Source organism: Bos mutus, chromosome 12 (genome assembly GCF_027580195.1).
Source record: "Bos mutus isolate GX-2022 chromosome 12, NWIPB_WYAK_1.1, whole genome shotgun sequence".
Classification (NCBI taxonomy): Eukaryota; Metazoa; Chordata; class Mammalia; order Artiodactyla; family Bovidae; genus Bos; species Bos mutus.
The window spans coordinates 28,881,949-28,909,242 of record NC_091628.1 but is presented as its reverse complement, the minus strand read 5'-3'; the positions used below and the strand labels follow the sequence as shown (position 1 = coordinate 28,909,242).

Sequence of the window (27,294 nt, the reverse complement as noted above, 5' to 3'; positions counted from 1 at the left end):
GAGGATCCTCCTGCACCGTTGATGGGAATATAAGCTGATACAGGCATTATGGAAAGCAGTATGGAGACACCTTTAAAAACTAGAAATAAATCTACCGTGTGTTGTGTTTAGTCGCTCAGTCATGTCCACATCTTTGTGACCCTTTGGACTGTAGCCCAAAGGCTCCTATGTCCATGGAATTTTTCAGGCAAGAATACTAGAGTGGGTTGCCATTTTCCTTCTCCAGGGGATCTTCCTGACCCAGGGATCAAACACACGTCTCCCTGTGTCTCCTGCATTGCAGGCAGATTCTTTACCTGCCCAGCAATCCCACTACTGGGCATATACCCTGAGAAAACCACAACTTGAAAAGACAACATGTACCCCAGTGTTCTATGAAACAATATTTATAAGAGCCAGAAGATGGAAGCAACCTAGATGTCCATCAACAGATGTATGGAAGAAACAAGATTGCCAGGAGAAATATCAGCAACCTCAGATATGCAGGTGATACCACTCTAATAGCAGAAAGCAAAGAGGAACTAAAGAAGCTCAAAGAGGGTACAGAAGGAGAGTAAAAAAGCCAGCTTAAAACTCAGTATTAAAAAAACTAAGATCATGGCATCTGGTCCCATCACTTAATAGTAAATAGAAAGGGAAAAGGTGGAAGCGGTAACAGATTTCCTCTTCTTGGGTTCTAAAATCACTGTGGATGGTGACTGCAGCCATGAAATTAGAAGATGATTACTTCTTGGCAGGAAAGCTATGACAAACCTAGACTGTGTTAAAAAGCAAAGACGTCACTTTGTTGACAAAGTTCCGTATAGTCAAGGTTATGGTCTTTCCAGTAGTCATGTTTAGATGTGAGAGCTGGGCCATAAAGAAGGTAGAGCACCAAAGAGCTGATGCTTTCGAGTTGTGGTGCTGGAGAGGACCCTCCAAGAAGACCCTTGGAGATCCAACCAGTCAATCTTAAAGGAAATCAACCCTGAATACTTACTGGAAGGACTGATGCTGAAGCAGAAGCTCCAGTACTTTGGCCACGTGATGCTAACAGCCGACTCATTGGAAAAGACCCTGATGCTGGGGAAGATTGAGGGCAGAAGTAGAAGAGGGCGACAGGATGAGATGGTTGGATGGCATCACTGACTCAATGGACAGATGGTGAGGGAAGGGAAGCCTGGCGTGCTGCAGTCCGTGGGGTCACAAGGAGTCAGACATGACTTGGTGACTGAACAATAACAACAACTGGTCTTTTTCTTTAAATTAAAAAATAATTATGAAGAGTTTCAGAAACAAAGGAATAACAAATGTGGTATCAAATACTGTGCACCCACCCTCAAAATAAAACAGATGCTAATCATGTCAGAAATTAAATTTTGCAGATACAGCTAAGTCTCCATCTCTGTCTCTTCCCCATTTCTTCCTCCAAAGAGATAACCATTGTTTCCTGACGTTGGTGGACTTCATTTCTATGAAATGTCTTAATGGTTCTACTATCTACTGACACTGTTGCTGTTTAGTCCCTAAGTCATGTCCGACTCTTTGCAACCCCACAGGCTGTGGCCTGCCAGGCTTCTCTGGACTATCTACTTATCCATCTCTACAAAAACATGTTTTTCCATGAGCCCCAGATCTTGTTTCCTGATTCCACACTAGCCAAGTTCCTAAGTTCCCAAGAGCAGCCACTGCTCCCCATGACTGTGTCACAGGGCCACCGTCATGTCACCTCGTGTCTCACTGATTGTCAGTTCCTGGGCATTTTAGGAACCCTGTGTTTCCCCTTCTCTCTTACAAAGTTAGCCATGCGTGTTAACAATTGTGTATTATGCTTTAGCCAGCACATCTGAGTGATATAAACAGGAGTGTTTTCTGGTTTGCTCTCTCAACTCTGTAAAAAGCAGTTCTAACTTCATTTTCACGAACCAGTCATTTTCCTGTAGTAACTCTTTCATGTCTTGTGTCAATGTTTTGGTTGGACTGTGCATACATTCCATGTTTTGCATCAGTGTGTAGTAGGACCCTTAGAGCAAGGCTCCCAAGCCTGTTTCTTCAGTTACCTTCTAACTGTAAGATTCTGTATAAAATATTTCGTAACAATTTTATTATAAAAACAAACTTCATTTCCATTGTTAAGAATACTTCCAAGAAGTAACCATAGATATTTTCTTAAGAAAACATGCATGATCATGAAATAAAATGATTTAATAAATGAATATGTTGGTTTGAGCAGATTATCTCAAAAGTTTGCATTCTTTTCCTTAACCATGATTATTTTGTAATATTTTTCTTAACAAAGCTTCTTTTGCCCTTATCCACTCCTTAGTCAAGACCAGTGCCAAGTTTTTAATTATAAAGTAACTTACTTCATAAGCCTGAAGGAGATGAATCCTGGCTGATTACTGGAAGGATAAAACTAGAAATCCCAGTTAAGTAAAGTTTCACCCAAAACATTCTGTTCCAACAGAGTCATTTTTCCTTCCAAAAAACCTGGCATAAGACTCTCTCCCCTGGGCCAAGTTACACCTATGTTTTCCAACATCTCTAGGACTTTGCTGTGATCTACATTTGTTCTCTTAAAGGCCAGTAAACTTAATGGGCTGTCTGCCAAACTGAGACATAGCACTGAGTAATTTAGACTCCTTCCTGATGAAATGTGTCCTTATGGAGATAACTCATTCCTTGAGCTTCATCACTGCCTAGGACCACCGACGCACAGTCCCAGGTTGTTAGCATCAGCTCCCCCCACCCCAGCCTGGGAATTGCATGAAAGTGAAAATGTTAGTCACTCAGTCATGTCCATCTCTTTGCTACCCCATGGACTGAAGCCTGCCAGGTTCCTCTGTCCATGGGATTCTCCAGTCAAGAATACTAGAGTGGGTAGCCATTTCCTTCTCTAGGGGATCTTCTTGACCCAGGGATTGAACCCAGGTCTCCTGCATTGCAGGCAGCCGCTTACCGTCTGAGTCACCAGGGAAGCCAGGTGAGAGTTGCTTAACGTACCATTAGTATGTGTGGAGCTTCAGAGCCACTGGCCATGCCTGCACCAATGCCCTGTTCCCAACACCAAGTTTGCACACAAGACTGAAAGCCCTTTTATTTTGAGACTGTAATGGGATAGTTGTATTCCCCCATTATCAAATGGTTTTAAATACATTTTATATCACTTGGGAGGTTGAACATAAACTTAGGAAAACTGATTCTGATGGGAAATGAAGGGCCTATTGAAAGATCAGTGTGGTAGGAGACCCCTGGCAAATGATTCTGGGAGTTTTAAAGAAGTCTTAAGGAGAAATCCTGAGAGCCTGGGTCGGGGTTGGGGGACGGGTGTGGGAATGTGAGCCCTTTAAGGTCCCTTGTCACTCGGGAGTTGTAATTGGGGTTCTCTCTTGGAGTATGAGGGCTTCCCTGGTGGCTCACTTGTAAAGAATCTGCCTGCAATGCAGGAGATTCAGGTTCGATCCCTGAGTCCAGAAGATCCCCTAGAGAAGTAAATGGCAACCCTCTCCAGTATTCTTGCCTGGGAAATCCCATGGACAGAGGAGCCTGGTGGGCTGCAGCCTATCGGGTCACAAAGAGTTAGAACATGACTTGGCAACTAAACAACAATTTGGAGTGTGGGAAAAAAAGAATTAAAGTGACATCCAGACCAAGGGACAGAGAACCTGTATTTGAATCCCGGGTCTGCCTCAAAGTGACATCTTAGGACACAGGTCAGTATACAGAGCCAGTGGCCCATGGTTCCTTTGTTTGGAGTTCTGCCAAGGTCAGAGTGCTGACCGTGGGAGTTCTTCTCCATCTCTAAAGAGCCTGTACCCAGCAGATGCCTTTCCAAATATAGCTGGTTTTAATTGTTTCCTTTAGTATGGGTGTACGTGATGTGGAAGCCTGGCAGACATCTGCCATCATGACTTCATAGACTCTCTCGTTACTTCCTTGACCTACATGATATTGAGTGACCTGCCCCTCTGTTCACTGGAAGCCTTTCTGTTTTCTTGAGATTCATTCCTCAAGGTCTTTACATTAGTTCAGTGCTGACATTAACATTTTCACTCCTCTAATCTGGTTTAACCAGCAGGACATATATTGCTGATATTTCAGCCTTCCCACTATGCTCCTGACCTGCATCTGGTCCATTTATTCATTCACGTATTCACTCAACCAACATTAAGCATCTCCAATATTCCAAGTCCTACAAAGTCTGGGGCTGAGGTTGCAAAGTGGACAAGAATGTTTTCTGTAGTACACTGCTCCGGTAAAGGTCAACCTGGTGTCATGAGACCACCCAGAAAGCAGCTGTTTGCTCTGTTATGTTCCTGGAACAGAAGATCTCAAATCTCCTGACCCTTAAATCCACTACCAGCCAATAAATGATATTCCTATCATAACGCTTTACTTGTTTCCATATTATTAAACCATTTTCTTCTACTCTGTATTCTAGATATTCACATATATATATATATATATATCTCACATCTCACTTCTCTGTTCCCCATCTAGTTTCTTCAGAAAATGGTACTTGCATTTATTTCTCTCTTCTTGACTATCATATGGAAAATATTGAGAAATCAGCTGCATTGGAAAACTACTCCACAAAGAAAAGTTACTCTTTAAGGCATTGTACTTACTAGAAAATTAGAGATAAATATGTAACAGTCAACCAATTGTTCTTACAGATGGTTTATTCAAATATATTTATATTCTTTTTTTTTTAATTGGAGGACACTTGCTTTACAATGTTGTATTGGTTTCTGCCAATACAGCAATGCAAATCAGCCACAAGTGTGCCTACGTGTGCACTCAGGTGCTTCTGTTGTGTCCAGCTCTTTGCTACCCCATGGACTGTAGCCCGCCAGGCTCCTCTGTCCATGGAATTTCCCAGGCAAGAATACTGGAGTGGGTTGCCGTTCCCTTCTCCACAGCCATATGTGTATAATATACCCTTCCTCTTAAGCCTGCCTCCCAGCCTCCCCACCTCACCCCTCTAGCTCATCACAGAGCGCAGGGCTGGGCTCCCAAATGTATTTGTATTCTTAATGGCCTGTTCTAGACATATTTGAATGCCTTGTTGGGGATAATCTGGAGATGTGCGATTTGTTTAGAGTGTAGCTAGAAATCAAGGATATAAGTTTGTAAAGAAGAAAAGCAGAAACAGAAATCTAGATGAAGGTATGATGAAAGATGGCAATTAAATGCCATATTTTTCTGAAAAGATGACAGCCACTTGACCTATGTAGTTTAACTGGAAAGGGAGGAAGACTTAAATTTGAGATATCCAATTATCTATTGATGAAAGGAAGTACTTAAAGGTTACCATGTTTATTGATAGTTCCATAGCATACAGCTAGTTAGTCAAACAGCTTAACCAAAGTAAAATGAGAGAATATTATAATAGAAAACACAGTGCCTATAATGAAAATTATAGAGAAATGTGAGGTATATAAACTGAAGACAGTGCTGGAACCTGTGTTAGAAGGAGTAATGCCGTAGACGCGGTGTATTACACAGAAGCTGGGTGGTGGCCTTAGCCGTCTTTTCTTCCAACCTATGGATGCCCAGCATAATACCTCTGATACATCTGTTGGATTGTTAAATGGTTCTTTGACCACGTCTGGAAATTTTCAGTGACAAGGAGTTTCATCATTTAAAAATCTGTCTTTTTTAGTAGTGAGTAACTCTAATTTGCTAGAACCTAGTCCTCATGATATAATCAAATTGACCACCTCCTGTACAGTCTCCCTGGTTCTGAGCTCTGAAGACACAGAAAGTAAATCCACTCTTTTTTTTTTTTTTTCGTGACAGCCCTTTGTAAAGACTTGAAGAAATGGATTGTGTTTCTTTTGAGTATCTTTTCTTAATCTAAATATCTCCCATTTTACAACTTGTTGTTCCTGAGTTTGTTTCCGTACTTTTTGATATCCTGGGCCTCGGTTTATCAAGGTTCTTTTTTAATTTAAGTTTTTTTTAAGTCTTTATTGAATTTGTTACAGTATTGCTTCTGTTTTATGTTTTTCCTTTTTTTTTTTTTGGCCATGAGGCATGTGGGATCTTAGCTCCCCAACCAGGGATTGAACCTGTACTCCCTGCAGTGGAAGGTGAATGTGGATCACTTAACCACTGGACTGCCAGGGAATCCCTAAGATTCCTTTTAAAACACGGTGCTGACTCCTCCGATGTGGTCTGAGCATTGCCAGAGTGACAGATGGGCTCTTCACTCAGCCAGATCAAGACTGTATTGCCTTTTGAAGGGTAGTCCTATCGTGTTATCATTTATAAAGAGAGTTTAGTACTTTCATCCCCAAACTTTCTGAACTTTGGGAATATGTATTCTGTGTTTTTTGTTTGTTTTATTTACAAACACTGAGCGAGCACCATGCTATTTCAGGTGTAATGTTGGGCCCTGGGGACAAAAGGTGAATAAGGTTCTGACTAGAGGATTTTATGATGTGCTGGAGGGAGTGACAGACAATAAAAATTAACTAGAGTGTGCTGTGTGATATAAACGTGAACTCAGTGCTCTAGGAACATAGGAAAGGGCACGAACTGCTTGGGAAGGGGAACTGGTAAGGACTCATCATCCAAACATTCACTCAATAAACCGCTGTTAACTGAGAATCTTCTGTGTGTTACACACGTAAGTTGACCCTCATTGGTGTGATTGTGAAGTTCCCAAGTATGGTATCAGGTCTATATTTTTCTGGATTATCTATAAAAGTTTAATGAAAGATTCTGCAAGCTTCCTTCCTACATTTCCATGATCTTTTAAATTTACCAATAGGAAATGGCAACCTGCTCCAGTATTCTTGCCTGGAAAATTCCATGGAGAGAGGAACCTGGCAGGCTACAGTCCCTGGGGTTCCAAAGAGTCAGATACAACTGAGCGCGCGCGCGTGCGCGCGCGCGCACACACACACACACACACACACACACACACACAGGTAGAGGTTAATATCATGAACAACTATTAGTTCCCAGTGATTACCGATTTGTTTTTGAAGTACTGAAAAGCTACTTGTTATATAATTTGCTCTTGGATTTAAACATAAAATCCATGTTAGAGCTTTGCAGTTTCTGGAATATTTCTTCTCCCTTCTGAAAATTTCTTGTCCCCTTTCTTTGAAATTTACCACTTCTTCCTTTTGTTGTAATTTCTCCAAGACCAATAACAGAAGTTTCATGGTCTTCATCATGCTCTTGCTCTCCTGAATCTCCTGATGTTGCTTTCTAATTCTTCCCATGAGAAAACCCGCCCTTAGCCTCTCCCATCCCAACAGGCCCCTAGCCCCTCATCACCCACCCCACCACACCTCCTTTCCTTGAAGCATCAGTTTTCAAGGTTTGGTCTATTGATAGACCTTAAGAGGTCTTCTAGTGTGAAGAGATTCAATTCAGAGGCCCTGTAGAGGATTGTGTTGTGATGTAAAATAATTCTTACTTTTGTCTTGTAAATAATAAGCAAGTCACATCTGATCCTGCCCTATTTGTCACAAGTGAATCCCCCTAGTGCCCCAACACAACCTTCCTTACACTCCCAGTGCTGTTTATCTGACTGCCCGAGAGATGCAGGTTCTCATAGTCTTTGCCAGTATGTTCAGTGTGTTACCATTGTAACATGTGATCACTGTAAAAATCACTCTTGAGATAGTTTACATTCTCTTGTCCTACGAAGTCTTTGAAATCTGATGTATGTTTTAGAGAGCACATCTTAAGAGCTCAGTAGCCAGGTGGGACTATTGGCTTCCATGTTGGATAGTACTGGTCTAGCCTTTGACTCAGTGAGGACACAAAGCATGCCTTGTGTCCCTGGCACAAAACCCAGTGCCTGGCATATAGTAGATACTCAGTAAATGTGGAAGTAGAAGAGCAGAAGGGAGCCATCTGTGCCACCTCTGTGTGTAACAAGGATCACCCTCATTCAGGTGTTTTTCTCTTTCGCATTTCCTTATGTTCAAAATCGCCCTATTGTGCAAGAGATGTGCTTATGGAGGGTTGCTGCAGAAATACAAAGTGAAAGAAGGAGTTGTTATTTAGCTTTTCAACATCTAAAGCCAAGTTTGTTTGGTTAAGAAAGAAAAGGGATTTTAATAGTTTTTTTTAGCTCTCACTGATGTATCAAAATTTAGATCTTATAGACTATCAGATATACTAAAATCTACTTATAATTCAACTTGTCCAAGTGAAAATAACAGAAATTGTGTATATAATATACGGAATTATGTGTAGAATATATTAGTATATAATAAGAAATAAACAAAAGACATATCACTATGCAAGGTGACCAAATGATTTTAATGAAACTGAGACCTAGTTATGTAGTATTTAGATGTCCTGCAGGGTTAGGAGCAAAAGTCAGAATGTTTAAAATTAAGAATGATAAAATGCACTAATCATTTTCTAGGTTTTTAGCCGTCTACACAAGAGGTTCTTTAACATGTGGATTCTTGCTCCACCTTTGACCCATTCAGAGTGTTCTAACTCTCTGAGAAAATGTTGTAAAATAATAAATGTAGGGGAATGCTAGGGAGGAAGGGTAGAGTGAATGGAGACAAAGGGCTGACTTGTTGCTCTTTTAGTTGCTAGAAAAGATCATTAAAGCCAGGTAGGCTGCACGTGGTAGAAAGAGGGCACCTGAACAAACAGGTATTGAATTTAGAGAATGCCTGCAAGACTGTTCTGGGCTGTGTTCCCAGGGCAGACTCCCAGGTTACCTGTCCGGCCAGGTACCTACTAATCTATCCCTCTCGGAAGGGAACATTTTCCCCATGACTGTAGGAGGGTCCTCTTGAAAGCTCCAAGTCTGATTTTTTTTTTTTATATGCTTAATTGGTAAAGTGCTAAGTTTTGAATAATTACATCAAGTAATTCTTGGTGGTGGAATGAATCCCTGAAACTGCCCTCATGGTCCCACATGAAGGAACAGACATTAGTGTACCTACAGCTGAGAAACTGATGTCAACCTCTGAATTGAGGCTGGTGGTTCCTGGGGGGAATGCGAATTCAAGGTGGACTAGAAGACAACATGAGATGCCATCTGTGAAACAGGAGACTGAGCAGTTGCTTAAATTATTGGTTTTCTCTTAGCCTAATAACCAGAAATGTAAAAAAGAGGTGCTTGGTATGGCCTCCTGGAGTAAACCACTCAGGCTTCTTTTGCCTTCCCATGTGATCTTACTATTTCATATTTAGGGAATGTACAAAATATGCCGAGTGCTACATCCTCCTCTTTTTTGCACCAGTGTGCTAAGTTGCTTCAGTTGTGTCCGACTCTTTGCCACCCCTTGTGTAGCCCTCCAGGCCCCTCTGTCCATGGGATTCTCCAGGCAAGAATACTGGAGGGCATGGGATGCCAGGCCCTCCTCCAGGGGATCTTCCTGACCCAGGGATCGAACCCACGTCTTTAAAGTCTCCTGCATTGGCAATCGGGTTCTTTACCACTAGCGCCACCTGGGAAGCCCCTTTTTACCCCCACACGTTTAACAAAAATGTCAGCTTTTGATGAACATGGACCCACCAGTAGCACACGCTATGTACCTCCTGGGTGGCAGGTTAGGGTCACCACCTTCCCCACGGTGTGTCCTCCACTAGTGAAACTTCCATTACCCCCGACAAATACCCATGTTCTCCATATCCTGTCCCATCCAAAACACCCTCAAGAAATGATTTGAAACTTTTACATAAAACTGGTAGAACAGAGTCTCATCAAAAGGCTTGAGCAATGGAGCTTCACGTGTATGTCCATGTGTGTGTTTCTAAGATGCCGAGGAGTCTTGCTGTCTGCTCTTCTCATGGCATGAGGAAGATGAATTAACTCACAGGGAAGATTGAGATGTATTAAAAGCAATTACCTGCTCTTTCTCAGAACAAAAAATGGGATGTTTTTTGAGGGGTGGGGGTCCTAAAGGCTGAGCCTTCTTTCTGATGAGCAATCAGAAAGTGATGGAATTAATTTTTTGGTTCAGGTGAAAGGTGGGGTGGGAATCAGAGGAAAGTAGCCTTGTTGACCCACCTGGGCAGGAAGCGGGCAGAATTGAGGGTCCTGGGAGAGGAGGATGCCCATGCGCTTGGACCTTCCTGTCAGGTGGAAGTGGGAGGGAGCGGGGCTTGGGTGGCTGGAGCTTTGACCTTGGGAGTCTGAGCAGGGGGCATCTGAGATCACCTTCAGGCAAAGGGGGGCTTCCCTGATAGCTTAACTGGTAAAGAATCCGCCTGCAATGCAGGAGACCCTGAGTTTGATCCCTGGGTTGGGAAGATCCCTTGGAGAAGGGAAGGGCTACCCACTCCGGTATTCGGGCCTGGAGAATTCCATGGACTGTATAGTCCATGGGGTCAAAAAGAGTCGGACACGATTGAATGACTTTCACTCACTTCAGGCAAAGGGAGTGGAGTTCCTGTGGGGGACTTCACTTCAAGATACACCCTCATTTGAGATGGAAAGGGGAACCGGTGAGACTTAGCCTCCTCATGGGGGAAGCAACGTCAGACCTGAGCCCAAAAGCAGCATGTGAAGCAGGGATGGGGTCTGAGGACTTAGTGGGACTTGTTCACTTTAGAATGGCTTGTTTTATACATGTGAATTTCACTTCACTTAAGAAAAATAAGAGTTTGATATTGAAACTCCAACTAAAAACCTTAATTTATCTACTTAAAAAATAATTGTCATATACAATGGAACTATATGTAACTTTGTTCTGTATTTTCCAAGTCTCCTGTAAATATGTTATCATACTTTCATAATTTAAAAAAAGAGAGAAAAAAAAGAAAAATAAGACTTAGCAGTGAGGACTTAACTGTGCTCAGCTTAGGAACCAGAAGGCTGGCGGACCTTGTTGTGGCAGTCAGAGTCACCAGGGGTTCTCGAATGATCCAGGGAAGGAGGGGAAAACCAGAGACCAGTAAGTAACAGGGGCAAGAGCTGGTACCAGCTCTGATTTGGTTGGAGAAGATTAAGAAGTGTTGCATGTTATAGAAATGCATATCTAATATGCTATTAAAAATTTCAATGGCTCTGCATTGCCCATGGAAATAAGATCTAAAACCATTTTAATGGCATTCCAGGCTCTCTATGTGAAGCTCCAAATCTTTCCTTGGAGTTTTGCATTTCCTGCCATCTTCCAGCCACCCTGGTACCATTGCTGCCCCTCATATGATTTCCACTTGGATATTTTGCTGCTTTTATTCTGTGGTGACAGTGGGCAGATGCCCGTTTGGGATTTTTAATGGGTTTCATAAGTGGGGAAGAGCCTGTGACCCTGATTTTCAGCAGACCTGCTGTCTGTCTGTCTCCTTCCTGGCTTCCTATTTCTCCCACACCTGCTACCTCCTGACCTAGTATCTTCCTGCATCACGTAAAATCTTTACTATCTCAGTAAAAACAAAATTTCATTTTGCATCCAATCAAACAGTTAAATACCTTGTCATTTCTTGACCTGATATCCATTCATTCACCCAAGTGCAAGTTGCAAGTGTTAGTCCCTCAGTCATGTCTGACTCTCTTCGACCTCATGGACTGTAGCCCGCCAGGTTCCTCTGTCCATGGGATTCTCCAGGCAAGAATAACTGGAGTGGGTAGCCATTCCCTTCTCCAGGGTATTTTTCCCAACCCAGGGATCAAACTGGGTCTCCTGCATTGCAGGTAGATTCTTCACCATCTGAGCCATCAAGGAAGCCCCACCAAATGCTTAATTATCACACCAGGCATAATACTTGCCTTGGGAATCCAGAGGTGAATAGGTCATGGATCCAAAAGAAGACCTATAATTCTGAAAGAAAGTAAGAGAAGTCGTTTCCCAAGATGAAAGGCTCATCTTCAGTTGTGAAGGTTATTTGATTTTATGGATGCTTCCTTACATCTGTTTAGAAGGGTTGCAGAGTACAAGTGATTGAAAGGTGTTTTGAAGACTTTGTGTTTGCCTCACTGACACAGTCTTTGTTTGCTTAAAGTATGGAACAACTAATAACAATCCCTTAGCATCCATTGTGGTACCTCACGCCTTTTTAGTAAAAACAATAGCTAAAAGGCCTTATACTCTGACACGGGATCTCTCAAAGTCCCTTTTCCAGTCCATTGCATCTTTGATTGTGAAGCATGAAAAGCTTGAAATGACATGTCACGGGAGAGATAATTTAGCCAAAATAGGACATTAAACAGCACATGGGTCATAACTTGAGAAAATCTGGACGTAGGCATGTGAACATGATGTTTTCTCTCTTCCAACTTAGGTGCCAAAGGAGGGAAGAATAATACACTGGACTGAATCCAATTAGAAAAAAAACTATAAGAAAAACAAAGCCCAGAGTTTTTATTTTCCCAAGAGATTAAATCTAGATGGGCAAAGATGATGGTGTCCTAATGGACAGAGACATCCCCTGGGGAAATGCCAACTGTGTCTCAAGCTAATATCTCCAGTCATACGTGAATATTCTTCTCTTGGCTGGGGTATTTTAATAGATGCTTATTTTGAAAAAGCGAGGCACAACAAAACATATCAATTTAAATTCAGTGATCGCTATGATGATGTCAATTCGTTTCCCACAGGTTTTACTCTTTTCTGTGCATGTGGCTCAGTCACTCAGTTGTGTCTGACTCTTTGCGACCCTCTGGACTGTAGCCCAACAGGGTCTTTGTCCATGGGATTCCCCAGGCAAGAATACTGGAGTGGGTTGCCATTTCCTTTTCCAGAGGAACCTTCCTGACTCAGGGATTGAACTCAAGTCTCCTGCATTCTTTACAGGCTGATTCTTTACTGGTGAGTGATGTTTTACCACTTATCACGAGAAGGAAGGGTTTCCTCAGTGGCTCAGCGGTAAATAATCTGCCTGCAATGCAGGGAGTTGCGGGAGACACAGTGTCAATCCTTGGGTGGGGAAAATCCCCTAGAGGTGGGCATGGCAACCCACTCCAGTATTCTTGCCCAGAGAATCCCATGGGCAGAGGAGCCTGGTGGGCTACAGTCCATAAGGTCGCAAAGAGTTGGACACGACTGAAGAGACTTAGCATACGCACCCATACACGAGAAGGAAACGCTTTCTTTTAGGTTCATTTCCTGGACAATGGTAAATAGATGATGTGGAAACTTACCTGACATGATGAAGTACATTCTGGAATGTAAATTACCCTCTCTCCATCCATAACATCCTGTTTATGGCTTAACTATTGACTATTTATACAGATTTTCCCAGCCCCTGGAGTTTATGGGAAAGAATATGTAGCTCTGACAAAAAGAAAATGTTTCCACATATTATATTGTTTAGCTAAAAGTTTTTGCCTTGAATTTTCTGCATCTGGATTACGCATGAATGGTTCAGCCATTACTTTTGGAATATTTGGAATACAATTGGTTATATTAAATGCATCTAACACTGGAGCATGCCCAAGTTATAGAAGATCATAGTTAGGAATAACATCCTCTATTTGTAAAGCATATTATGCATTCATATATAACCTAATATTTAATTATCAAGCTAATCATAGGAAGCGAATAATACTATTATCCCCAGTTGGCAAATGAAAAAACTAGGGCTCTGAGTGTTTATGTAACTTACTAAGAAACACTATAAATGACAGCGGCTGCGGCTGCGGCTGCTGTTGCTTCAGTCGTGTCCGACTCTGTGCGGCCCCAGAGACGGCAGCCCATCCCTGGGATTCTTCAGGCAAGAACACTGGAGTGGGTTGCCATTTCCTTCTCCAATGCATGAAAGTGAAAAGTGAACGTGAAGTCGCTCAGTCGTGTCCGACTCTTCGAGACCCCATGGACTGCAGCCTACCAGGCTCCTCCGTCCATGGGATTTTCCAGGCAAGAGTACTGGAGTGGGTTGCCATTGCCTTCTCCAATAAATGACAGAGCTGAGAGCTGAGTTCAAATCACATTGCTTTGAGTCCAAATCCAGCATTGATTCTATTTTTTTCCTTAAAAATTACCTTTTGTGTTTATCCAAAGCAGTGTGGCTCTGGAATCAGGAGGCCTGTGTCTATTTATTTTTTAATATTTATTTTTATTTATTTGGCTGTGCCAGGTCTTGTTGTGGACCACAGGATTATCCATCTTCGTTGTGGCATGGAAGATTTTTAGTTGTGGCATGTGGGTTCTAGTTCCCTGACCAGGCATCAAACGTGGGCCCCCTGCATTAGCAGCATGGAGTCTTAGCCACTGGATTCCCAGAGAAGTTCCTGGGAGGCCTGAATTTAAATCCTAGTCCGGCCAGTTACTAAACATGTGGCCTTGACCTCTCAAAGCCTCGTTCCTAAGACCGAAACGTCCAAATGATGATTAACTTGCCTCTTGTAATTGTGAAGATTAAATCAGATCATATTTGTAAAGCTCAAGCATGCAGTAACCACTCTATAAATGTTAGCTATTTTTATTTTTATTCTTAGAACAACTCTTAAGGAAATGTTTTAAGAGTTGACATGAGATTTCAACTCTTTTAACCCACAAATCTCAGAATGCCTGTCTGACTGAGTTCGTCAACCTTTTTTCTTGTTTTCCCCACCACTAATACATCTATGACAGAGATGTCTAACCGTGCATGAGCCCTCCCCAAATTCAATATTTCTGTTTGGTGTTCTCTTACTGCACCTAGCAATGATCTTGTAATCCTGTTTGTACCACACTGAGAGTCCTCTTTTTCCATTTCTTTCACAAGATGAATTTCCCCTGCTTATAAATTCAATTTAATTGACAGAGTTGGGGAAAATCCTGAAGTCATAAGTCAAAAAATGTCATCCTACTTTTCTGGAACTATACTTAGATGTTAAAATTTCTTGTTCTCTTAAGCCAGTATCTTAAGCTCTTTTGTGTCATCTGTCTCTTCCTCTGTCTGTGCTGTGTTCTGGAAAATGTCCTCAGATACATCTTCCAGTTCACCAATTCTTTCTTGTGGCTGTGTTGAATTTGTTGTTAAATCTGTCCATTTCAAACTTCAGTTGTGGGGTTTTTTTTGGCCATGCTCTGCAGCATGTAGCCATCAGGCTTCTCTGACCGTGGAATTTTCCAGGCGAGAATACTGAAGTGGGTTGCCATTTCCTCCTCCAGGGGATCTTCTTGACCCAAGGATCAAACCCGTGACTCCTGTATTGGCAGACAGATTCTTTACTGCTGAGCCACTGGGGAAGCCCAGAATCTTTGGGGTAGAGCAGACCACACCCAAGAAGTTCAAAGAGCAAAAGGCTAAATCACCCAGCAGGTGGTTTCTCTAGGAAACAATAAGAAAGATAGATCTGGGTTAATTAAGCTTCTTGGCAGCTCTCTAGGCTCTTGACAGAAGATCTTTTCACCTCGACCTGACTGCCCCCAACCATGACTTCCACCCGCTCCAGCTGCAGCTTTCTCCCTCATCCCTCTGCTCTTTGACCTGATATCATTTATCAAGCAGAAAAATACCTATATAAATAGGCATCCAAATCTTCCTCTTCAGAACAGTTTTCATAGCCTTTTAAGCAAGATAAAGACATATTTAGAGTTGTGGGTTAAGGCAATAGTTTTAAGATTTAAAAAAAAAGAATTCCTGAACCAGTTAAATACTTAAAAATTAGAAGTACTTACAGGGAGTATTCATTTTTTTATTTTCCAAGAATGTATATATTTTTTAAATTTAATATCATTTTATTTACGCTTTCGGCTGCGCGGGGTCTTTGTTGCAGTGTGCGGGCCTCTCAGAGCAGTGGCTTCCCTTGTGACAGAGCATGGGCTCCGTCATGGTGCACGGGCTTAGTGCTCACGGCATGTGGGATCTTCTTGGACCAGAAATGGAACTAGTGTCCCCTGCATTGGCAGGCAGATTCTTAACCACTGGACCACCAAGAATGGTGGAAGTATTATTTTTAAACCACTTCAAATTGGTTTCTCTGTTGTATCAGTTTGCTGCATACGAAACCCCCTCCAAATGCAGCGTCTTACAGCAGCGCCCATTCATCATCTTTGAGTATCTTCCAAGGCTCTTCTTTTCCGGGCCTGCCGGCCTGGAGCTGGGTAGCCTGGATGCCATCTGGCCCCTCAGGGTGGGCAGCTCAGATGGATGGACAGGGCCTGTCTTCACTCGGTCTCTAATCCCAGAAGGCCAGCCCTGGCTCATTTCAGTGTGTCTCAGGGTTCTCTGCAGCAGGAGAGGAAACCCCAGCACACAAGTCCTACCACCCAAAGCAAGGCACACACGAGCTCAGATTCAAGAGCTGGAGAGATGGCATTCCTCCTCTTGCTGGAAGGAGCTACTGGGTCACAGTGCAGAGGGACGAACAAACAGTCAAGAATTGTGACCAATTCTGCTGCAACGATAGTGAAGGACAGGGAAGCCTGACGTGTTGCCGTCCATGGGGTCGCAAAGACTCAGACACAACTTAGCGACTAAACAACAACTACTACAGTCATGATTATCATTTCATAGCAATAAAAGTTAAGGAAAATTAGAATATAAGTTCTTCAAATATAAAATATTTAGTTTTATGAAAAAGAGGGCTTCCCTGGTGGCTCAGACGGTAAAGAATCCACCTGCAATGCAGGAGACCTAGATTCAATCCCTGGGTTGGAAAGATCTCCTGGAGAAGGGAACAGCTACCCACTCCAGTATTCTGGCCTGGAGAATTCCACGGACTGTATAGTCCATGGGGTCACAAAGAGTCGGACATGACTGAGGGACTTTCACTTCACTTCACTTTATGAAAAAGAGCCTCACCATATCATCCTTTATTCATCTTCTTCTTATTATTAATGATACCATGGGCTATTAAGAACTTCATTCCTGTTCCCATTATTCTAGTGTTGGGAACTATGAAGTTATGAAACCAAATCTGGCAGCATTGTCTCAGATTAAAGGGTGAGGAAACTAGAGGGAGGGAAGCCAGATAAGAATCTAGATGAGAGATAACGAGATAGCATGAAATGACTACTGAAATAGTGAGGAAGCAGAAGGCAATGGCACCCCACTCCAGTACTCCTGCCTGGAAAATCCCATGGATGGAGGAGCCTGGAAGGCTGCAGTCCATGGGGTCGCTGAGGGTCAGACACGACTGAGCAACTTCACTTTCACTTTTCACTTTCATGCATTGGAGAAGGAAACGGCAACCCACTCCAGTGTTCTTGCCTGGAGAATCCCAGGGACGGGGGAGCCTGGTGGGCTGCTGTCTCTGGGGTCACACAGAGTTGGACACGACTGAAGTGACTTAGCAGCAGCAGCAGCAGGGAAATGTGATAAATAGCGCAGAGTAGCATTTAGTACCAGGACAGAATGGGCATGTGTGTGTGTGTGTGTGTGTGTGTGTGTGTGTAAGTGTAGGGAAAGGATGAGTCCTAATTCTGAGCCTTCCAGATCGTCTGTATTATTTTCTGTTACTGTGTGACAAGTTACCACTTGCTTAGCAATTTAAACAACACCCACCTGTTACCCCACAGTTTCCTTGGGTGCGGAGTCAGGTGGGGGTCAAAGCTTCATCCCTGCTAGAGGTTTTGTTGTTGTTTCGTTGCTCAGTCATGTCCAACTCTTTTGCAACATCATGGACTGTAGCCTGCTAGGCTCCTCTGTCCATAGGATTTCCCAGGCAAGAATACTGGAGTGGGTTGTGATTGCTTGAGGCTCCATGGGCCAAAATCTGGTGATTGTTTTCATATTTATTAATTTCTTTGGCCGCCTTGGGTCTTAGTTGCAGCGTGTGAGATCTTCATTGTGTCACGGCAGGTCTTTCTGTTGCAGCGCATGGACTCGCTAGTTGTGGCGTGTGGGCTCAGTAGCTGTAGTGCGAGGGCTTAGTTGCTCTACCGCATGGGGGATCTTAGCTCCCTTGAGGGGGGATTGAACCTGTGTCCCCTGCCTTACAAGATGGATTCTTAACCACTGGACCACCAGGGAAATCCCCAAAGTCAGGGTTTTGATTGAGTTGGGCTCTGACCTGGAGGCTCAAAAGATGAATCCATGTTCAGGCTCATTCAGGCTGTAGGTGGAACCCAGGTCCTTGTTATTATAGAACCAAGGACCTGTTTCCTTGTTGGCTGTGAGCTAGCGCTCTTTGCATCTTGTAGCCAGAAGTGGCACATTGACACCCCCCCTGTGCTTCCAAGCTTCTCTCTTCTTCTGCCACCAGTCCAACAAAAGTCCTGTGCTTAGAAGGGGTCCTGGGATCAGATCAGGCCCGCTCGAATAATCTCCCTGTTTTAAGGTCATTTCTGCCATGTGACATAACATTACATAACATGATCCCATCAAATTCATGGGGATTAGAGCAGGACAGCTTTGGGGGACAATTTTAGAAATTCTGCCTTTCACGTCATCTCTTGGAAAAAGAGATATGATTAAGGAGATGTTTTTTTTTTTTTCATGAAGATATAATTTTATTGTGAAACCATCATCATCTCAGAGGATTATTGTTAGACACTCATGATATCAAGAATAACGAAATGGTTTGTAAACATAAGGGTTGGAATGAGCACAGATGCAACCTTTTGGACCATGATATCCACTGCTCGCAAGCCGGATCATCTTAGGCGGGTCAAGGGTATCCAGCTCCCTCCTCCGAGGGGGTTTATTCCTTCTGTCTCTAGGGTCACTTACATGTCTGGGGAGAAGCTTGGCTCCTGGTGGCTATTTCCTCAGTCTCAGGGCTGAATTGGACCAAGATCTGTTCAGCTCCCCTGTTGTGGAGTCCAGAATTCAAGCTCCTTATCCCTGGGGGATTCAGAAGCTCAGAAGGACCCTGAACAAATTCCAGCTCTCTTAAAGGTGCGAGTCACTCATTCACTTTGGGAGTGGGGCTTATCATCAGTGTGGTAGGAGTTGGGGGTGAGGGTGAGGAGAGGGGTGGGATGCATTTCTCCTGCTTGAACCTCCTTCACCAAGATCTGGTGGCCCAACTCATTTTGGTGGGGAGGTGAAGTCTTCTCTTGTCCTGCCAGCCTCAGCTGCGTGACTTGGCACCGTCAGGGCAGGTTGACGTTGTTCAGTCGCTCAGTCGTGTCTGACTTTGTGACCCTGGGGACTGCAGTGCAGCACGTCAGGCTTCCCTGTCCTTCACCATCTCCGGAAGCTTGCTCAAACTCATGTCCATTGAGTCGATGATGCCATCCAACCATCTCATCTTCTGTCATCCCCTTCTCCTCCTGCCTTCAATCTTTCCCAGTATCAGGGTGTTTTCCAATGAGTCAGCCCTTTGCATCAGGTGGCCAAAGGATTGGAGCTTCAGCATCAGTCCTTTATATTCAGAGTTGATTTCCTGTAGGATTGACTGGTTTGATAAAACAGGCCAAAACGAAAACCAGAGTGCCGACGTTCAGGGTCCCAGGTGGAACGGTGGAATTTTTTGTTGCAGAGACCCATGCGAAACTTGGCTCTCAGGACCTGGACTGTGTTCACTGTTGTCCTTCACTAGACTTCATGGGACTTTAGCCTCCCATCAGAGCCCCCAGGTTTCTAGGTGAGGAAGCTGGTGTGAAGGGGCTGAGCTGCTGCAGATGTGAGCCCAGGCATGCTGCAGGTAGCTGATAGAAAGAACATAACTGATTTGTAGGAGAGAACGCTTGCCATGAAGAGCTCGCTCCCGCGGGATGTAGGTTGTAGGCCGAGAAAGAGACTGACTGCTCAGTCGCACAGTTGTGTCCAACCCTTTGTGACCCCATGGACTGTAACCCGCCAGGCTCCTTTGTCCATGAGATTTCCCAGGCAAGAGTACTGGAGTGGGTTACCATTCCCTTCTCCAGGGGATCTTCCTGGCCCAGGGATCAAACCCAGGTCTCCTGCATTGTAGGCGAATTCTTTACTGTATATGCCACTGGGGAAGCCATTGTCACGGGCTAGCAGTCCTAAAGGGAGGTCCCTGGCCTTTCAAATATGAGATGGGTTTTCACCTTCCAGTCTTCTATCACCCATTTCGAAAGAGGAATTGGTTTTTCAGAGCCCCAGGCCCCTAATTTGTAAAATAGGTTTAATTTTTTTCTCTATACTTAAAATAGATAAAGTATAAGAATATCCATAATATATAGTCCTGTGCTCATGAAACTATAATACGTTATCTCATAGCAGGTGTTATTGTAATTATCTCTTACGCTGCTGCTGCCGCTAAGTCACTTCAGTCATGTCCGACTCTGTGCAACCCCATAGACGGCCGCCCACCAGGCTCCCCTGTCCCTGGGATTCTCCAGGCAAGAACACTGGAGTGGGTTGCCATTTCCTTCTCCAATGCATGAAAGTGAAAAGTGAAAGTGAAGTTGCTCAGTCGTGTCCGACTCCTAGTGACCCCATGGACTGCAGCCCACCAGGCCCCTCCATCCATGGGATTTTCCAGGCAAGAGTACTGGAGTGGGTTGCCATTGCCTTCTCCGAATTATCTGTTATAATTCAGCTTAAATAAATAGATGAGGCCTGAATTATATTTTTCCTTGAAATTACCGTGCCACTCTCTGATAATTACTTGTAGATTTTTTTTTTTAATTTCTAGGTCATATTTTGCTTCCTGACAGATATTTTGTGACATTTGTTTATCCTCTGAAAAGCAAGGGAGGGGCTGTACATCTTTGAGAAACAACTTTCGAGCACCTTCTTGCTTGTCTCCAAGACAGCTTGCAGTTGAGCATCTCTCCTCCCAAGGCTGTGCTTACATCCTCATTCAGCCTAGTCTACAAGAACATTTTGAGATGAGATCTTAATCATGAAGAATAAATTCCTTTAAGAGCAGAGGCCAAGGGGAAATATGCTTCCAGGCTTTAATGATTACCTTATTTGTCCATGACAAAAGATCTTCCCTGGAGGTCACTTTTTCTCCCAGAATATCCTAGAACATGAGGCACGTGGTTGAGTTAGAAGAACACAGTAAATCAAGTCTTGTCTCCTGAGCATTTGCGGGTGTCACAGTGGGGCCAGGACAGAGTGGCCTCGTTTCATAGATTAAGCTGTTGAGTGACTCCACCAGGCAGCCCTGGGAGGAATCGAGTGTCAGAAATTGAGTGTTTCAGAATTGCCTGCCTCATGGCAGGCCAGGATGCTCTCCACCTTAGAAGCAGCCCAAATCTATGCAATAATAGAGTAAAAATGACAACCAATTAGGATGGGTCGCCTTTCTGAAACTCAGTCAAACCTTTATTTTTTTAAAAAAAGGAAAAGTCAAAATTGTTTTAGTCTCTCAAAAATGAGACATCATATTCTACTCTAAAAATAGTCAGGGTTAGATTCCTGTTTAGCTGGTGATATATTTGAGAACTGTTTTGAGAATTAGCATTTTTCTGTCCTACCCAATAAAATAATTTTCTAAGCTGTAACTTTTTGTTCAGATTACTAATGTGTTGTAGCCTAAGGAGTGTGATTTTGTGTAGCCTTATAAAAGTGCTGTGACTGTCAGTGTGACTCAATTCCTGTTTAAACTGCCCTATGCTACCACCATATATAAACCCATAATTCCAAAATCATGTACCTCAAGATAATCAACATGCAGATCATTTATTTAAAACAGTTTACTCTTCCAAATGCTTAAGATTGTGTTTTTGCCTTTTTTTTTTTTTTTTTGTCTTTTTGGTCACACTGTCCTGAATGTTGGAGAGGCAATGGCACCCCACTCTAGTACTCTTTCTTTTTTTTTTTTTTTCCACTCTAGTACTCTTGCCTGGAAACTCCCATGGGTGGAGGAGCCTGGTGGGCTGCAATCCGTGGGGTTGCAAAGAGTCGGACACGACTGAGTGACTTCACTTTCACTTTTCACTTTCATGCATTGGAGAAGGAAATGGCAACCCTCTCCAGCGTTCTTGCCTGGAGAATCCCAGGGACAGGGGAGCCTGGTGGGCTGCCGTCTATGGGGTCGCACAGAGTCGGACATGACTGAAGTGACTTAGCAGTAGCAGTCCTGAATGCGGGATCTTAGTTCCCCAACCAGGAATCAAACCTGTGCCCCCTGCATTGGGAATGTGGATTCTTAGCCACTGGACCACCAGTAAAATCCCTTAAGATTATTGTAAAATTGCTTTAAAAATATACTTGCATAGCTGCCCCCAAATGAGTCTGTATTATACTTATTTACTGAATATATATAAATATGACTTTAATTTTGATATTGCTATAAAATCACTCAGTTCAGTTGTCACCTTCTCATGAATATTTGCCATCTTGCTTTCCCTCACTATGAGATAGTCCCTTGGCTGTTTACTGTTCTTTTCTTCCTCTGTCCCCAAGATTTAGCCTGTATCGCTTTTCTAGTTGAGCCACCTTCCTGGTAGCCCACCAGCAGGCGTACCCTTGGGAACTGGGTAGCATATACGTACCTCCTCTGTCGAATTCAGGGGACTTTGTGTCAGGACACTTTGGTGTAGAGGAAATTGCATATAGCGTTTGTATGTTTAGCTATGTTGCAAGCATGTGAGAGCATGGATTTATATTATACTTCTCTGGTGGTGGTTTAATCGCTAAGTCACATCCAACTCTTGCAACCCCATGGACTGTAGCCGGCTGGGCTCCTCTTTCCATGAGATTCTCCAGGAAAGAATACTGGAGTGGGTTGCCATTTCCTACTCCAATACTTCCAATACTTCCATTTTTAATAAATAAGTCCTAATGGTTTAAATGATTGTATCTTCTTACTTTCTGACTTCTCTTTTGAATGAATTTTTGCCTTCCTCTTAGGAGGACTGTAATGGCTCATTCAATGTAGTAGTTGGTGGTAAAATTTTTCTCTCTTTATATATGTCTGCCTGCTTTCTCTTTTCCCAAATCTATACCAGTGCCACTCACTGCGGGAAGAATGCAGAGATCAAATGGGATCTGCTAAAAACACCCACAATGCAGAAGCGTAGCTGACTGTAGGAAGCCCTGTCGTGGCATGCAAAGATAAAAGAGGGAAAATGCCAAAAAAGAGAAGGCAGGAATTTGACCTCTTAATGTCAGGAACTTTGTCTTTAAATTTCTTTAGGAGCCTAGAACTAGTGATTCTCGACCGTGATAAGTTGATCTAATGATCAACTCCCCCTTTTATCAGAAATATTTTGTCACATCTCCTTTATTATCCTGAAATGAAATCAAAAAGTAATACAACTCACCTATCCATATAATGTCTTTTTAAAAAATCTGTACTTAAATATCTGTATCTCCTATCTGTGATATAAAAAGAGAAAGCTAAGAAAAGTAACCCATGATAAACTGCTCGGAATATCAGCACTTTCCATCCTCTGTCACTGTCACTTAGAGGGACACGTTGAAAGAGTCAGGTGCCTGCACCTGTCCCAGAGCCATCATGAATGCATGCCTCCCAGGCAGACTGACCCAGATGTGGGCCAGGTGTAGCATTGCCCTGAGTGTTTGGATTTTCCAAATGGATGACCAGTTCTTGTTGAAGCTCCTGCACAGCAAAGTACCATCTCTCCTCCACTTACACAAAGCAGTTGCATTCCTTGAAAATGTGGAAGATATGTAACCTATGCAAAAACACTTTGTTTACATGTCCAAGGGTTAGATTCTGGACTTAGATCATTATAAGTGAGTTTTTCATGTTCAAGGATGTCAGGGGGAGCATGTGGATGTCAGTGGGACAGGAGATGGTTCTTCGTGAGCGGGAAAGCAGCAGGCATTGCAGGACATGGAGCCATTCTGCCTCCTGTCCATGTGATGCTGGCAGCCCCTCCTCCATCACTGGTGTGACCAAATCCATCTCCACACGTTTTAAAAAATCATGCTAAAGTGTGGTTTCACATCCTTTAAGAACACTGCCATGGAACATTAAGGATGTAAATTTGATTCTATTTTATTATTAAGCGGGTATAATTGTTATAGAAAGTTACATTTTAGCCACTGTTGTATTGAATGATCACCATTTTGTCTTGCGACCAGACTGTAAGCCTATGGAGGGTCAAGACCATATCTTACTGAATCCGAGTTTCCAACAGGGCATGAGGCAGTTAGTTGATACTCAGTAGCTACTTGGTCAATAATTGGACTCAGGAACAATCTACCGTGTTTTCACAGGAGCTGGTATCACCTTCATGTTATGAGTAATACATGCCACTTTTATCAAACTTCATTGTTATTACAAGTAAGCTATTAAATGCTAGATTGTGCAAACCTAGAAGAAAATCAGTGGTCTGTGCCCAGTTGGAGATCATCTTTCTTGCTTAATATATAAGAAAAGAAATGCTAGCCACTACGGAGTCCGTGATGTTTTCCCTTAGGAAAGTACTCTCCCATTGTTATAAAACAATTAAGAGCTTTTTAAATACAAGAGCAGAGGAAAACAACAAAGATAGTCTGTCCACAAGGACATAAGGATCCATTTGGAGAGATGGGCTATGTATCTAGAAGCATTAAAGCTAATAAGCAAGTGCCAGGAGGAATAGAGACGTCATTAAATACACTAGGAGACTAGGAAGAGCTGATCACTCCTCTTGGAATGCGAGGGTTGGAGTATCATTATATGTGACGGAGGGAGTCTGAACTGCTGAAGAGGAACACATCCTAGGCAAAGGGAGGAGAGTGTAACAAAGGCTGGGAGGTAGCAATGAACACAATAGGTTGGGGGGGAGGCACCAGGGGAGTGGCCCAGGTGATGGTGGGAAGAGAACAGTGGTGGTGGTGATGGTGAGTAGGAGAAGTTTGTCTGATGGGAAAAAAATGTAGAGAAAGTTGTTTGGCAGAGTAGGGACCAGACTGATTATTTACTTTTGGCCAGAACTACTTTAAAAGACCTGATGTTAACTGTAAGTTCCATGTTTAAAAAATGTTCTCAGAGATTTGTTTTCATTTTCTTTGTGCCAGTGAAAATGCAATGTTCATGGTTGGATTTTGGACTGAATGCTTAGTAATCCTCAACTGAAAATGAGAATTAGAAAACAGAGAATGTTATCCATATTTTACTATAACAGTTTATTATTTTTTATTGCCTCCATTCAGATGACTTATGTTAGAGTCACTGAGCACACAAAGTTAAAGGAAGGCTGTGTGCTAAGCTGTACTTGGGTTTGGGATCAGAATCACTCACAGATGCATCACCTTAGGCAATAAGCCTGGGGAATCTCAGTTTACCCATCTTTAGAATGGGGGTAATACCTCATTCTCACACACACACACACACACACACACACACACACAGGTCTTTGGCTTAAGTGTGATAACCTGTAAAATAGCCCGTTCTGTGGCACATAGAAGACACTTAATAAATATTAGGTCTCAAATTAAAATAAGGTATTTAACTCCATAAGATTAGGTGAAATTTGTGTTCAGTTATGGAACTAGTAAAGCTTATAAAAATTCCATCCCATCAGCCAAACAAGTATTTCTTATCTGAGTGACCTTGGATTCTCTGAACTTCAGTTTTTTCATCTATTAAATAGGGATAAAGCACCAAACTCAAAGACTTGCTTTGACAATTCAGTGCAGTGGTACAGGAAAAGCGCTTCACATAGTCGCTAGCACAAAGCAGTCTCTCAATAAATATTATTGTTGGTGCCATGATGTTATTAATATCATTATGATGCCTCTGCCTTGCTGTGCACATATCCTATCTCTATCTTTACTATAGTCCTACGAGGTGTGTATTTTTTTTTAATTTCATCTTTACTGAGGTATAATTGGCATTTAAAATTGAAAGATTTAAATTGTACATAGTGGTGATTTCATATACATACACACTGAAAATATTCCCCTCATCTAGTTAATTAACACATCCAGTGGTATGTATTATTAATGTGTGAGCCACCAAGGAAGCCTGCTTTTTTATTGGCAGGAGCTGAAGAATGGGGAAACTAAATGGCCTGCTCTGGGTCACCAGTTGGTTAATTGGTGAGTTTAGACTTAAACACACATCTTGCAGTTCTGAGTCTGATGTGGTTTCTGCCATGCCAGTGCCACCTCAAGCCTCTGTAATATGCCAGGGTAACATTTTCTTTCAAAGTCCGCTTAGAAATGATTCACAGAACAGAATTCACTGGACAGAATAACAAATATTTCTTGAGACCCCCTGAGCCTCAAATGACATTTGATACATAGTACCAGTCCTGCCTTAGATGGGGAAAAAGTGGAAACAGTGACAGATTTTATTTTCTGGGGCTCCAAAAGCACTGTGAATGGTGACTGCAGCCACAAAATTAAAATATGCTTGCTCCTTGGAAGAAAAGCTATGACAAACCTAGACAGCATATCAAAAAGCAGACACACCACTTTGCCAACAAAAGTGAAAGTGAAAGTGAAGTCGCTCAGTCGTGTCCGACTCTTTGCGACCCGTGGACTGTAGCCCACCAAGCTCCTCCATCCATGGGATTCTACAGGCAAGAATACTGGAGTGGGGTGCCATTGCCTTCTCCAGGGGATCTTCCCGACCCAGGGATCAAACCCAGGTCTCCCACATTGCAGGCAGACGCTTTAACCTCTGCGCCACCAGGGAAGCCCTTAAACACAAGAATACAGTCTTTCAGAAAACCTCCTATAGAGACACAGAACAAAGGTATAGTCAAAGCTATGGTTTTTCCAGTAGTCACGTATCAATGTGAGAGTTGGACCATACAGAAGGCTGAGTGTCCCTTGAAACTCCCTTGGACAGCAAGGAGATCAAACCAGTCAATCCTAAAGGAAATCAACCTTGAATATTCACTGAAAGGACTGATGCTGAAGCTGAAGCTCCAAATCCTTGATGCAAAGAGCTGACTCACTGGAAAAGACCCTGATGCTGAGAAAGATCGAGGAGAAATGGGAGAAGCGGAGAAGTGGGCAACAAAGGATAAGATGGTTGTATGGCATCATCCACTCAATGGACATGAGTTTGAGCAAATTCCGAGAGATGGTGAAGGATAGGGAAGCCTGGAATGCTGCAGTCCATGGGGTCACAGAGTCGTACATGACTTAGTGACTGAACAACAGCAATGACAACCAGTCCTGAGTAATACAAGTCCTGCTTTTCCAGTGACGAAGATAAACCTATCCTTGGCAACTCCTCTTTGCTGTCACTGCCTTTCTCCCAGTATCTTCATGTTGGCGTCATGTATTAAGTTGGAGTTGGGTGGAAAATTTGACGGTTAGCAATTATTCAGCATGGTTTGCCTTTCAGTATTGAGCACTGCTACTGCAGGGGTAATCATGTTTGACTTCTCACCATCTATGTCATAGCAAAGTTGTTTTTTTTTTTAAATCTGGTTGCCAGTCAGTGTTGATCATTTCTTTGGTTCCACTTGGAGTGATGAGATTCCTTATGAAAATAAATATTTTGGAGGTACAGCTAAAATACAAACAAACATGGAAGTGGAGGTATTGCAAACCTGACATATGTTGGGTTGCAGAAGTTGCCATCTTGGCTCCATATGGAGTGTTGTTCTGGGCACATGGCAGGATTTCAGCAAGTTGGAAATCAGGTTTCTGGGAGCCAGCAAACATTAA

The 27,294-nt window shown here is 42.9% G+C and overlaps 1 long non-coding RNA gene across 1 annotated transcript in view; it reads left to right on the top strand.

The window, feature by feature from the left end:
* The window catches only part of LOC138990197 (uncharacterized), a 157,348-nt gene that overhangs the window by 129,303 nt on the left and 751 nt on the right, over window positions 1-27,294 (top strand). The gene's annotated exons all lie outside the window — the stretch shown is intronic.